The sequence below is a fragment of the Dasypus novemcinctus genome, chromosome 24 (genome assembly GCF_030445035.2).
Source record: "Dasypus novemcinctus isolate mDasNov1 chromosome 24, mDasNov1.1.hap2, whole genome shotgun sequence".
Lineage (NCBI taxonomy): Eukaryota > Metazoa > Chordata > Mammalia > Cingulata > Dasypodidae > Dasypus > Dasypus novemcinctus.
The window spans coordinates 1790402-1804183 of record NC_080696.1 but is presented as its reverse complement, the minus strand read 5'-3'; the positions used below and the strand labels follow the sequence as shown (position 1 = coordinate 1804183).

At 48.6% G+C, this 13782-nt stretch overlaps 1 protein-coding gene across 3 annotated transcripts in view; it reads right to left on the bottom strand.

The window, feature by feature from the left end:
• The window catches only part of PTPRA (protein tyrosine phosphatase receptor type A), a 173525-nt gene extending 160085 nt beyond the window's left edge, over positions 1–13440 (bottom strand). For 2 of the 3 annotated variants that reach the window (XM_058287445.2, XM_023591910.3), the window contains exon 1: positions 13182–13287. The gene's annotated coding sequence lies outside the window, so the exon portion shown is untranslated. Of the gene's footprint in view, positions 1–13181 lie in introns of all 3 variants that reach the window. The other variant, XM_004469139.4, reaches the window with a different exon arrangement.
• Positions 13441–13782: the final 342 nt, after the last annotated feature.

Below are 13782 nucleotides of genomic sequence, written 5' to 3'. Positions count from 1 at the left end.
TTGGGAGGCACTGGGAATCAAACCCAGCACCTCCAATGTGAGAGGGAGGTACCTAATCGCTTAAGTGACCTCCATTCCCTGCTTTGTTGTGTCTCTCGTTATGTTTTCCTCTTATGTCTCTTGTGCGCCATCTTGTCACATCAGCTCACCACACCTGCCCATCACATCAGCTCGCCGTCCTGCTCGTCCTTTTTTAGAAGGCACCAGGAACCTCTGCTCCCTGCTTTGTTGTATCTCTCGTTATGTTTTCCCTCTTGTGTCTCTTGTTGTGTCATCTTGTTGTGTCAGCTTGCTGCACCTGCCTGTCGTACCAGTTTACTTTTTTTTTTAATTACCACAGCATTTTTAAAAATTTCTATTTCTATCCCCCTACTCCACTTCCCTCTGTTGTCTACTCTCTGTGTCCATTCACTGTGTGTTCTTCTGTGTCTGCTTGTGTTCTCATCAGGCAGCTCCAGGAACCAATCCTGGAACCTTCCAGAGTGGAAGAGAGGCGATGACTGTCTTGCGTCACCTCAACTTCCTGTTTGCTATGTCTCTTCTTTCTCTCCTCTGTGTCTCTTGCTGCGTTACCTTGATGCACCAGCTCTCCACATCAGATGACATTCCTGCACAGGGTGGCTTTCCTGCGCTGGGTGGCATTCCCACGCAGGGTGGCACTCCTATGTGGGGTGGAAATCCCTGCGTGGGCCAGCACTCTGCGTGGGCCAGCTTGCCCTCACCAGGAGGCCTTGGGCATCAAACCCTGGACCTCCTAGACAGGAGCCCAAATGGTTGAACTACGTCCGTTTCCACATCACTGTCTTCTTTAGGAGGCACCAGGGACTGAACTACAGATCTCCCATGTAGTAGGCAGGAGCCCAATTACTTGAGCCACATCTACTTCCCAACATGTCCATTTTTTTAATGTTAGTTTAATGAAAACTGGATAGTATAATTTGTTATCAACATATTGCAAAACACTGGAGGCAGATGTGTGAATAAGGCTCTGTTCACTACAGAACTCCCTCTCAGGCTACCCAAAGTTCTACAGTTAACATAATGACTGACCTAGAGACCTAAGACAATCCCTAAATTAAATATTTTCTCTTATTTTTTAGATAAAATAAAAAGTCTAGTATTTTCTGCCAGTACCCCCAACGAATTCTTATATACCTCATTTTGAAAACAACTGCTCTAGATGCAGCCACTAAGAACTTTTTGCAACTGCACATTAGTTCAGTTCACTCTCCTGCTTAAAATGCTTCGTGTATTAGCCCTGCCTTCAGGACAAAGTCCAAAATCCTTGCTTGGTTTATAGAGTCCTCAATTCTAGCCCCTGACTCTCTCTAGTCCACTGTTTCTCAACCCTGGCTGCACATCAGAATCACCTGGTGGGATGACTTGAAGCTGTATGTACCCCAGGAAAGCATGTTGTTAAGTTTAATCCACTCCTGTGGGTGTGGGCCCTTTGTAAGGAGGATCTTTTGACGAGGCTACTGCAGTTTTGATGAGGCTACTGCAGTTAGGGCATGGCCCACCTCATTCAGGAGGGGCCTTGACACTCTTACTGAGTCCTTTATAAGGGGAGTGAAATGCAGACGGAGAGAAAGCCACAGAGAAAGCAGCCAAGCTGAAATCAGTGGAAACTGGGAGAAGGGAGACACTGCCATGTGCCCTTCCATGTAATGATCTAAGGACCAAGGAAGCCAGCAGCCAGCCCAGAAAGTCACAATCTTCAGGGAGAAAGTGCTCCCTTGATGATACCTTGATTTGGACTTTCTTTTAGCCTCAAAACCATAAGCTAATAAATTCCCATTTTTTAAGCAAACCCATTGCACAGTATTTGCTGTAGCAGCCTAGGAAACTAAAACACCCAGGGAGTTAAAATATATACATATTCTCAGGCCCTAGCCAAGACCAATTAAATCAAAATATCTGGGGGGATGCATTTGCACCCCTGATTTTTCTACGTTTCTCAGGTACATCCAAAGCAGAAAACGACTGCTATAGTTGTCATTGCAAGTCACCGGCTCCATCCCTCTCAGTGTGGATCTCTCAGTGAAACCTTGCTACTCTAGGTGTGACCTACTCACCAGCAGCAAGCTCCCAGGAGCTAGTCAGCAGTGTAGAATCCCAAGCCCACCCCAGACCTACTGAATCTGGACGTGGCACTGTAACAAGATCCCATGGTTAATAAGCACATACACGTTAGATAAGCACTGCCCTGCTTATCTAAACCCCTTCCCAGCTCAGAGTCTATGAAATTGGTGTTTAACTACAAATGTTGTTCAATTGTCAAACTTCTCTGGCACTCCCATGACACCCTATTCTTCCCCTTTGGTCACATCCATCACATCTGCAATTATTATAAGGTAATTAATGTCTGTCTACTCCACTAGCCTATAAGTGTCATATGACAACTCCATATCCACGTTACTCTCTGGGGTATCCTAGACAATTAAAATGCTATTTTGAATCGAATAGCATCCAACCTCATAATATTTTTTTTTCCTAAAGATTACTGTTTTTTTATCTTTATTTATTTTTTTAATGTTACATTAAAAAATATGAGGTCCCCATATAGTCCCCACCCCACTCCTCCCCCCACTCATAATAATTTATACTGATATGATCCTATCCTAAACTTTCATAATTTTTCTGCCACCAACTAAGGCTTTCTTCGACTACAAGTTGGTATTAGCTATAAAACTACTGGATATGATAAATATCATAGTACTGTACTTATTTCCAAATCTAAATGAATTACTAGTCTCCTTTTCTAAAGAAATTTAAATTAAACCTAATTCAAAGTTCCATTAAATTACTTTCAAATTAGTAAAATAATAAAATATTAGGTTTGTTTTGTTTTTTTGTTTGTTTATAATAGCACTGGCTAGGCTGAGTAGAAAAGACACACATAGTTGTCCATGGTGGTGTAAACTAGTTCAACCTTTCCAGATAGCAATTCAGCACTGAAATTGTACCCTCTGACTCAGTGAGCCCACATTAGGAATTAGAGTCTAAGAAAATAATCCAAAAGAAAGCAGCATTTGAACAAGGATGCTCTATAAACATATTACTCTTAATGGTAAAAAGAAAAACAAATTGCACCAAGTTTCTGTTTAAGGGTATGAAAAGGTTTCGGTAATGAATATTGGTGATGGTAGCAGAACACTGTGAATGTAATTAATATCACTGAACTACACACTTGAAAAAGTTAAAATGGAAAATTATGAGTCACATATACATTATTACAATAAAAAGTCTTTTTAAAAGACTGATTAAACTGGAGTTGTCAATGTATGGACTACTATACAGTGATTTAAAATAACAATACACAAGTGAGTAAATATGAGATATTTGATGTTATTCAAGAATACAAAAATCACACTCTATAGGTACTGACTTCATCTATAAAAATCTATGCCTGAAGGTCCTGCCCTGATCAAGATGGTGCAAGAAGCTACAGGGCTCCGACTACTCACAGCAGCTTTGAACAGCCAGCTAGAACTGGCTCCAGAAAACAGTTACAGGACTGCAGTGACAGGGTGAATGCCCAATCGAAACAAGGCCACTCAGAAGCAGCAGGTGCTCAGGGCCCCCTGGCTGGCCCGCCCCTCAGCCCCTCTGGCGTGGCCTGGAGCCCGCTGCCCTACCAGTGTGGATCCCTGGCCCCTGTTGCAGAGGGAGAGCAGTAACCCTCACGCACATGCTGGCAGCGGGTATGGCTGGCTCAACTGCCTGATGGTAGCCTGAGGGGCTCGTGTCCCAGACCTTGCCCCGCTTGTAGAAGGCAGTACACAGAACTGCCTGACAGAATAGAATCTGAGAAGAGTCCAGTTGTGCCGCCCAGGGCAAGGGACTGCAATCTGTAGGGATTGTAGTGCACAGAATCTAGGCACTACAAAACAGTGCCTAGAACTGCAAGGAAACTGTTTCCTAGGGAAAGGGGGACATACTTACCCCTGGAAACAGGGCAATTTCTAAGACCAAGGTAAGAGGCATGCACAGAAAGGACCGGGGAGACCCCTGTGCTCTGCCCAAGCTATTCTCTAAACTTGTATAGGTAACAGGTCAATGTGCAAATACTGGGAAAGAGTATTTTTTTCCGTCTCTTTTTTTTTTTTCTTCTAGCATTCAAGGAGTGCTCTCTCAACTCTAGCTGGATACAAGCTTAGCAACAGCTGCCTCAGAGTATAAATTCCAGGGATAATACATTAAAATATAAAAATGTCCAGGTTTCAACAAAAGGATAAAAAACATACAAAGAAACAGGTAGTGATGGCCCAGGCAAAGGGGAAGATTTAAGGTTCACAAACCATCAATGAGGAGGACCAGACCTGGAACACAGCAAAGACTTTTAAAAGCATGTTCCTAAACATGCTCAAAGAGCTAAAGGAAAACATGGACAAAAATACTAAAGGAAACCAGGAAAGTGAGAGACAAACACAAAGAGAACATCAACAGAGAAATGAAAATTATGAAAAGGAACCAAGCAGAAGAACACAGTTAACAGAAATTAAAATTCCCTAGAGGGGTTCAACAGCAGATTGGAGCTGACAGAAAAATTAGCTGAACTTGAAGAACTGGAATCATCCAGTTGGAGAAGCAGAAGGAAGAATGAAGAAGTTCAACAGAGCCTGAGGAATCTGTGGGACACCACAAGCTATACCAATACAGGCCTTGTGGGATCCCAGAAAGAGAAGAGAGGAAGGAGCAGAATGACTAGTCAAAGAAATAATGGCTGGAAACTTCCCAAATACATGAATATACACACCCAAGATGCTCAGTGACTTCCAAACAGACCTCAACTCAAATAAACCCACACTGTGCCATGTTAAAATCAAACTGTTGAATACCAAAGACAGTGAATTCTGAAAGCTGCAAAAGCAATGTGTCCCTTACAAGGGGTTCGCAATAAGAGTAAATGCCAATCTCTCTCTGAAAACCATGGAGGCAAGAAGGCAGTGGGAAGACATTTAAAGCGCTTGCCAACCAAGAATTCTATATCCAGCAAAACTGTCTTTCAAAAATGAGGAGGGGATTAAGACATCCCCAGATAAACAAAAGCTGAGGGACTCTGTTACCCCTAGGTTGGTCCTGTAAGAAATGCCACAGGGAGTTCTGCAGGTTGAAAGGGAAGGACACTAGACAGTTGGCTGAAGCCACACAAAGAACTGAAGATCTCCACTGAAGATAATGACATGGGTAGATATAAATGCTAACACTGTTGTATTTTGGTTTGTAACTCCACTTTCTACTTCCCACAGGATCTGAAAGGCAAATGCACAAAATGTAATAATAAATCAATGATTTTTAGAATTATAATGTATAAACACGTAATTTGTGAAAAGAACTACATAAATTTGGGGGACAGAAGTATAGGAACAGGTTATCTATGCTACTGATGTTAAGGTGGTACCAAGGAGGGAAGCGGACTTGGCCCAGTGGTTAGGGCGTCCACCTACCACATGGGAGATCCGTGGTTCAAACCCTGGCCTCCTTGACCCGTGTGGAGCTGGCCCATGCGCAGTGCTGATGCACGCAAGGAGTGCCCTGCCACACAGGGGTGTCCCCCGTGTAAGGGAGCCCCACGCACAAGGAATACCTCTGGTAAGGAGAGCCGCCCAGCATGAAAGAAACTGCAGCCTGCCTAAGAATGGCACCGCCCACACATGAAAAGCTGACACAACAAGATGATGCAACAAAAAGAAATACAGATTCCCGTGCCACTGACAACAACAGTAGCAGACAAAGAAGACGACACAGCAAATAGACACAAAGAACAGACAACCGGGGCGGGGGAGTGGGGGGGAAGGGGAGAGAAATAAATAAATAAATAGATCTTTAAAAAAAAAAAAGGTGGTACCAAGGAAACGAGATAATTATAAATTTAAGATTTTAAATTTAAGCCCCATGGTAACCACAATGAAAATATCAGAGAATATGCAAATTCATAGAGACACAAGTAGAGTATATATTACCAGGAGTGTGGGTAGGGACAAAGGGGAGTTAATGCAAAATGTAGGGTTTCTGATAGGGTGAAAGGAAAGTTCTAGTAATAGATGGCGGCAAGAGTACTGAACACTGCGAATGTGATTAATCTCCCTGAATGATAGGCTGAGGAGAGGTTGGAATAGGAAGATTTATGTTGTATATGTTTCTTCTTTTTTTTATTTCTAGTCTACCTTATTCATTTTTTAAAAATTACATTAAAAAAATATGAGGTCCCCATATATCCCCCACCCCCCTCACCCCATTACTCCCCCCATAGCAACATTCTCCTCCATCATTATGAGACATTCATTGCATCTGGTGAGTACATCTCTGAGCATCGCTGCACCTCATGGTCAATGGTCCACATCATAGCCCACACTCTCCCATGTTCCATCCAGTGGGCCATGGGAGGACCTACAATGTCTGGTAATTGTCCCTGCAGCACCACCCAGGACAACTCCAAGTCCCGAAAATGCCTCCACATCTCATCTCTTCCTCCCATTCCCCACACTCAGCAGCCACCATGGCCACTTTCTCCACACCAATGCCACATTTTCTTCGATTATTAGTCACAATAGTTCATGAAGAGAATATCAGTAAGTCCACTCTAATCCATATTCTATTCCTCCATCCTGTGGACCTTGGATTGGTTGTGTCCATTCCACATCTATGTCAAGAGGGGGCTTAGATCCCACATGGATGCTGGATGCAATCCTCCTGCTTTCAGTTGTAGGCGCTCTTGGCTCCCTGGCGTGGTGGTTGACCTTCTTCAACTCCATGTTAGCTGAGTGGGGTAAGTCCAATAAACCAGAGTGTAGGAGCTGAAGTCTGTTGAGGCTCAGGGCCTGGCTATCATATCATATCATGTCCAGAGATTCAGATCCCCTGGGTATATATTAAACCCCAGCACCAACTACAATTCTGGTAAAGTAACAGGAAAGGCTTGTGAAAAGAGACCACATCTGAGTCCAGCTCCATCACACAGAAACACAAACTCCAAAGAAGGGCACTGAACTCCATCTGCCATGACCATAAAACCTGTGGGTCTCTTTAGCCCTCAGAAGAACCAATACCTGGGGTTGTATCTACTTTATCTGACTATGGGACTCTGCTCAGGTGTGCATAAGGGCAACCCCTCTGATAACCTCCCGGCTCTTTTTTAGAGACTCATAGCCATATAAACTCATTTGTCCTTTCCATTTCCCCCTTGAGTATATGTTTCTACAATTTAAAAAAAAGAAAGAGAAACTAAAGAGATAATGACAAATGCAATACATGATGCTGATAGGAACCAAGAATGGAGGTGAAAAGGCACAAAAGGACATTATTGGAACGTAAGAAAAATTAGAATACAGACTGCTAGCTTTCTATCAATGTTAAATTTCTTAAACTTGATAACTGCACTTAAAATGATTACATAAACGAATATTCTCATTCATAGGAAATGTACATGGAAGAATTACATGTTCAAGGAGAATGATGTGTGCAACCTGCTCTCAAATGTTCAGAAAAATGACAGGCAGATAGACAGACAGACAGATTTGGCACAACAAAGGTGGCAAAATGTTAAAACTGGTGAATCTGGTTATCTGGGTGGATAGGCATATGTTAGAATTCTCTGAATAGGGTCTGTATTATTTTTGTAACTGTCCTGCAAATTTGAAATTATTTCAAACTAGCAAGCTAAAAAAAAAAAATCTATGCCTGAATATTGACACAAAACAGATGGAAATTCAGAGTAATATAAATATGGTTTTACATTAGGTGGGTTCCCTTTTTCTTTAACAATAAAATAAGCTTTAATGTTAATTTATTTATGATTTGCTGCTCAGTTTTATTAAGTTAGTGTTATACTAAGTTAGTGTTATATTACTGCTCTTTTTGTTGCATTCAAGATTCACTGAAAAAAAAAAACATTTCTTCAGCTTTTGCATTTGGGATCATTAATTAGTAACTGCACTGGAAATAAAAAGACAAGATTCTGTATCTGGTGAGCATCCTGCTTATAACTCAAAACTGCACTAGCATTTTACTTTTTCTACATGAAGGTGGAGATAAATAACCAGATTCACAAATTGGCTTTTTTTAAAAGAGGTACCAGGGATTGAACCCAGGACCTCATACATGGGAGCAGGCGCTCAACCACTAAGCTACACCCCTCCCCAAAAACTGACTCTTAGGTCCTCCATGAAAAGTGTTGGGCAAATATCAGAGTATCAGAGCTTCTTAAAAAACCACCCTGACCAAGTTGCACAAATCACTATCATCCTTCTGATCCCTCTGTAAAATGAAAGAAACAAGGGAGTAGATATAGGCCAGTGGTTGAGTGCCTGCTTCCCATGTATGAGGTCCCAGGTTCATCACCGGTAAAGAAAGAAAGAAAAGAAAGGGAGGAAGGAAAAGAAAGGAAGAAAGAAAAGGAAAGGAAAGAAAGGCAGGAAGGAAGGAAAGGGAGGGAGAATCACATGGGGGAGGAAGGTAAGTAGGCATATGATATCCGAAAAAGCATCCCAGGCAGTCCTGCTACATAAATAGTCAGACGAAGACCCATTGAGTCATACTCACCCACAATTTTGGGGAGAGTCTAAATTGGTACAAACCCCTCAAAGGGGGTTGGATTTGGCTACATCTCTGAAATTAAAAATGCACATGGGAAGTGGATGTGGCTCAAGCAACGGAGTTCCCACCTACCACACAGGAGGTCCCAGGTTCAGTTCCTGGTGCCTCCTAGAGAGAAAATGAGCAGACACAGAGAGCACACAGTGAATGGACACAGATAGCAGGCGGTGAGCACAAAACAACAGGGCAGGGCAGGGGGAGGAGGGGAATAACTTAAAAAAAAATCTAAAAAAAAAAAATAGCACATATCCTTTGACCCAGTAATTCTACTTCTAGAAGTGTATTATTCAGATAAACATACACATGAGCACATAAAGTATGTACAAAGACATTCACTGTAACACTGTAGTCGAGAAATCTGGAAACAACCTGAAGGTTGTTTAACCATAAAAAAACTTGTTACAAATTACCCTACAGCCAGACGATGAAATAAATGAAAGAACATCACAAGAGTGAACGGCTCAAAATGTACTAATATGGAATAATTTCCTAAATATTTTAAGTAAAACAGAGCAAGGTGTGACTGGTATATACCATGCAGGAGGGGGTGGCTATGAAGACATGTTTATAAGGGAACAGGGAGGGTATAGGTAAAGGCATAGAAACAAAACTGCAGCCACCTCCAGGGCAGAGGGAGGGGTTAGGAGGGAGACTTATTTTCATTTGAACACTTGAATATTGGAAATTTTTTTCTCATAAGTATTTACTCTATTTTCCTTTAAAAAAAAAAAAAAAAGCAACCTAGGAAAACAAGTAAGTACTTAGAACGGTATCTGACAAATAGGAATTATCAATAAAGGTGGTTATTAGTTAAAATGAAAGAAAAAATAACCACCAAGCAGGGTTCCCTCTAGGCCTCCCTCCGGATCTACGAGGCTGTGATTCTGCCTCAAGGGCATCAACATCTGGCCCCACACTGCACCCAAACAACGTTTCCAAAGCCAAGGTCAGTCCAACTCCCCAGCTCCGTCAACATCCTCCAATCAACAGGTGAATAAAGAAATTGAGGTATACACACACAGTGGAATATTATTCTGTTAAAAGGAATGAAATCCTGTTACGTTCTATAACATAGATGAACTCAGAAATCATTAGGTAGGGTGAAATAAGCCAGACACAAAAGGGAAAATATTGTATGATTCCATTTAGAATAAGCAAATTCATAGAGACAGTAAGTAGATTAGGGGTTACCAGGGGCTGAGGGAAGGGGCAAGTGGGGAGCTCTTGCTGAACAGGTAGAGTTTGTCTGGGGTCCTGAAAAGGTCTTGGTAATGGATGGCAGTGACAGAAGCACAACACTGTGAATGTAATTAATACCACTGAAGGATACACTTACAAATGTCTAAAATGGGAAATTTTGTGTTATATATATATGTTACAGAAATAAGGGGAAAAAATCCTCCAGGGGCTCTTCACTGCCAAACTCTTAACATCTTAACACATCAGAGCGCTTCAAGCTGACCTTACGCTCATGCTATCCTCAGTGGACCCAGCTATGCTTACGCTTGCCCTGCTCCCCGAGGACAGGGGGCTCCTCCCACCCTCAAGCCTGCCTATGCTAATACTGCTGCCAGTTCCTGAATTCTGTCTACCAAACACAGACTTCTTCAGCTCCTTCATGACCCAAAGGTCCCATCCCAGGAAAGCTTTCCGGGCTACCCATGGAGAGAGTGCTCCTTGCACAACCTGGCAGGGGCTCTGGAACTAGACTGCAGGGGTTCAAATCCTGGCTTCAGGTTCAGTTGTAAACCCACTCTACAACTGTTGAAAGGATTAAATGAGATAATTCGTGAAACGTATTCATCACACAGCCTGCCCAAGTAAAATATAACAGGTACAGTTACACTCTCACAGCACCTTAGACAATTAGCTGCACCCACCTGTCACTGAATTACAATGTGAACTCTGCAAAGATGAGGATGGAACTTCCTCACTTTTACTTTGTACCCCAAGCACCCAGGCAGGAAGCCTGCCAAAGGAAAGGCTCATAAATGCCTTCCTGGTTCTGAATTTCACCCACATGGTGAACAGCAGCTAAGAGGTACCCAGTGAACAGCTTCCTGGGCCCACCAAGCAAGGGGCTTTCGGTCTTCCAGTGAGTCAAGCAGACTGAAGGCCACGGGGACATGGGACCTGCTTGCTCCTGTCTGCTGATCTCTCCGGGGGCTGCCTAGGATGAATGCGGGGAGGCGGGGAATCAGAGGTACTGACTGCTGTGCATGCACTCCAGGCAGGCCATCAGGAAACACGGAAGGTTCACTGGGGAAGTGAGCACCTGGAAGTGAACAGAGCCGAGATTGGGGGAAAGGATGGAGATGGACCTACAAAGACCATGAGCAACAACTCTCAGCATGGAGATGGAAAGGTGAGCAAGACAGAGTTCCTGCCCTCAAGAAGCTTCTCAAATGGAAAGAGCTTTAAAGGAAGCTTGGAAGGTAAACATGTGGAGGAGAGAGGACTGCATGAACAAAAGCATCCGGCATACATGGAGCAGTGAGGCGGTTCTGCATGGCTGGCAGGAAGCCGGGTGAGAGTTGAAGGATTAGGCTAAAGGTAATACAGTGTAAATGGAGGCAAGACTGTCAAGGGTCTTGTATAGCCTGCCAAAGCATTTTGGGTTTCCTTCATTTCATGGGAAAAGGAAAGCCAAGGGAGTTTTTAACTCAACATGTGACAGCATCAGATCTGTTTTTGAAAGGAGTACGTTGGCCCTTTTCTAGGCAACCCTCTCCCCCGCCATCTGGTCCTCAGGCTGCCTCCACAGCAAACAGGTGGCAGCTGGAGAGACGTGGCGGAGCTGTGGCCGGCTCCAGCCAGGGGTCCCCGCCTCGAGCAGGGGCGCCTGCGGGCATTCTCCCTGCCCAGCGAGGTTCTGAACATCCCTCTTTTCCTCTTACAAATACCAGGTATGACCTCAAAAACCCTCAACATTGGGTTCGGCTATGCCATTATTTTTAGCAAACACAGTCAGGAACGGATTTTTCAAAGAAAACATATACTCCGCTTTCTGTATCAAAAGCAAAGCGGGAGGGAGCGCCGGCGGCCCTGGCCGGCTCGCCCTGAGCCCCGGACAGCCCTGAGCCTGGACAGCCCTGAGCCCCGGACAGCCCTGAGCCTGGACAGCCCTGAGCCTGGACAGCCCTGAGCCCCGGACAGCCCTGAGCCTGGACAGCCCTGAGCCTGGACAGCCCCGAGCCTGGACAGCCCCGAGCCTGGACAGCCCTGAGCCCCGGACAGCCCTGAGCCCCGGACAGCCCTGAGCCTGGACAGCCCTGAGCCCCGGACAGCCCTGAGCCCCGGACAGCCCTGAGCCCCGGACAGCCCTGAGCCTGGACAGCCCTGAGCCTGGACAGCCCTGAGCCTGGACAGCCCTGAGCCTGGACAGCCCAGCCCTGAGCCTGGACAGCCCTGAGCCTGGACAGCCCTGAGCCTGGACAGCCCAGCCCTGAGCCTGGACAGCCCTGAGCCCCGGACAGCCCTGAGCCCCGGACAGCCCTGAGCCTGGACAGCCCCGAGCCTGGACAGCCCCGAGCCTGGACAGCCCTGAGCCCCGGACAGCCCTGAGCCCCGGACAGCCCTGAGCCTGGACAGCCCTGAGCCTGGACAGCCCTGAGCCCCGGACAGCCCTGAGCCCCGGACAGCCCTGAGCCTGGACAGCCCTGAGCCTGGACAGCCCTGAGCCTGGACAGCCCTGAGCCTGGACAGCCCAGCCCTGAGCCTGGACAGCCCTGAGCCTGGACAGCCCTGAGCCTGGACAGCCCAGCCCTGAGCCTGGACAGCCCTGAGCCCCGGACAGCCCTGAGCCCCGGACAGCCCTGAGGCCCGGACAGCCCTGAGGCCTGGACAGCCCTGAGCCTGGACAGCCCTGAGCCCCGGACAGCCCTGAGCCCCGGACAGCCCTGAGCCTGGACAGCCCTGAGCCTGGACAGCCCTGAGCCCCGGACAGCCCTGAGCCCCGGACAGCCCTGAGCCTGGACAGCCCTGAGCCTGGACAGCCCTGAGCCTGGACAGCCCTGAGCCTGGACAGCCCAGCCCTGAGCCCCGGACAGCCCTGAGCCCCGGACAGCCCTGAGCCTGGACAGCCCTGAGCCTGGACAGCCCTGAGCCTGGACAGCCCTGAGCCCCGGACAGCCCTGAGCCTGGACAGCCCTGAGCCTGGACAGCCCTGAGCCTGGACAGCCCGCGCTCCGCCCCGGCCCTCGGCGGCCTCGGCGGCTGGGAGGGGGCGGCGGAGGGGCCGGGCGCGGGGCCGGGGCGCCCGCGGGGAGGGCGGCGGGCAGCTGCAGGGGGGGGCTTCTCCCGAGCCCGCTCCCTCCCGCGGAGCGCCTCGAAGCAGACCCCGTCTCCGCCGCCCGCGTTCCCGCCTCCACGGCGACGCCCGGCGCGAGCGCAGGTCGCACGCCCGGCTGCCGGGCCGCGGGGACCGCCGCCTCCCGCACGTTTCCGGGGACCGCGCAGGAGGCAGGACGCGGGGCCGGCCCGGGAGGCCCCCCGGATCCCCGAGGCCCCGGATCCCCGAGCCCCCGGATCCCCGAGCCCCCGAGCCCCCAGCGCCAGCCCCCGTCCCGGCCGCGCGCACTCACCAGCGCTGGGCGGGGCCGCGGGACCAGGGCGGCGGCTTCCGCGGCGGCGTCTGGCCCGCCTCACGCCTCAGGGCCGCCGCCCGGCCCGCGGCTCGGAGCCCCGCGGCGGCGGCGGCGGCCTGGCCTCCATGGCGGGGGACGTCGTGGACGGCAGCGCGGGCGGCGGGGGTCCGCGGCGGCGGGGGCGGGGGGCGGCGGGGCGGCGGGGGCGGCCCCGGCCAGCGCTCGGCCGCGTCTCTGTCAGCGCCGCGCTCGCCGCAGGCTCGCTCCGGCGCGGCCCAGCTGTAAGGCGCCTCCTCATTGGCCATTCAGAGACGGGCGCTGGTTGGCCGCCGCCGAGTGGGCGGTCCTTGCGCCGGCGGCCCCGCCCACCTGGCCCAGCGCTCTGCCCACGCGGCTCCAACGCTGCGCTCGGCCGGGGCTCGGCGTCCTTCTGCTGGTCCCACGCTCGGGGGCGATTCCCCCGCGGCCTCGGGCGGCAGGCCCCCGGGCAGCCGCGGATGGGCCCTTCTTCCCGGTCCCCGGGTGCAGCCCGGGCCGGGGGCGCGCGGCCAGCGACCTCGCAACGCGGCACGCGGGCCTTTCCCTTCGCGCACTAGTT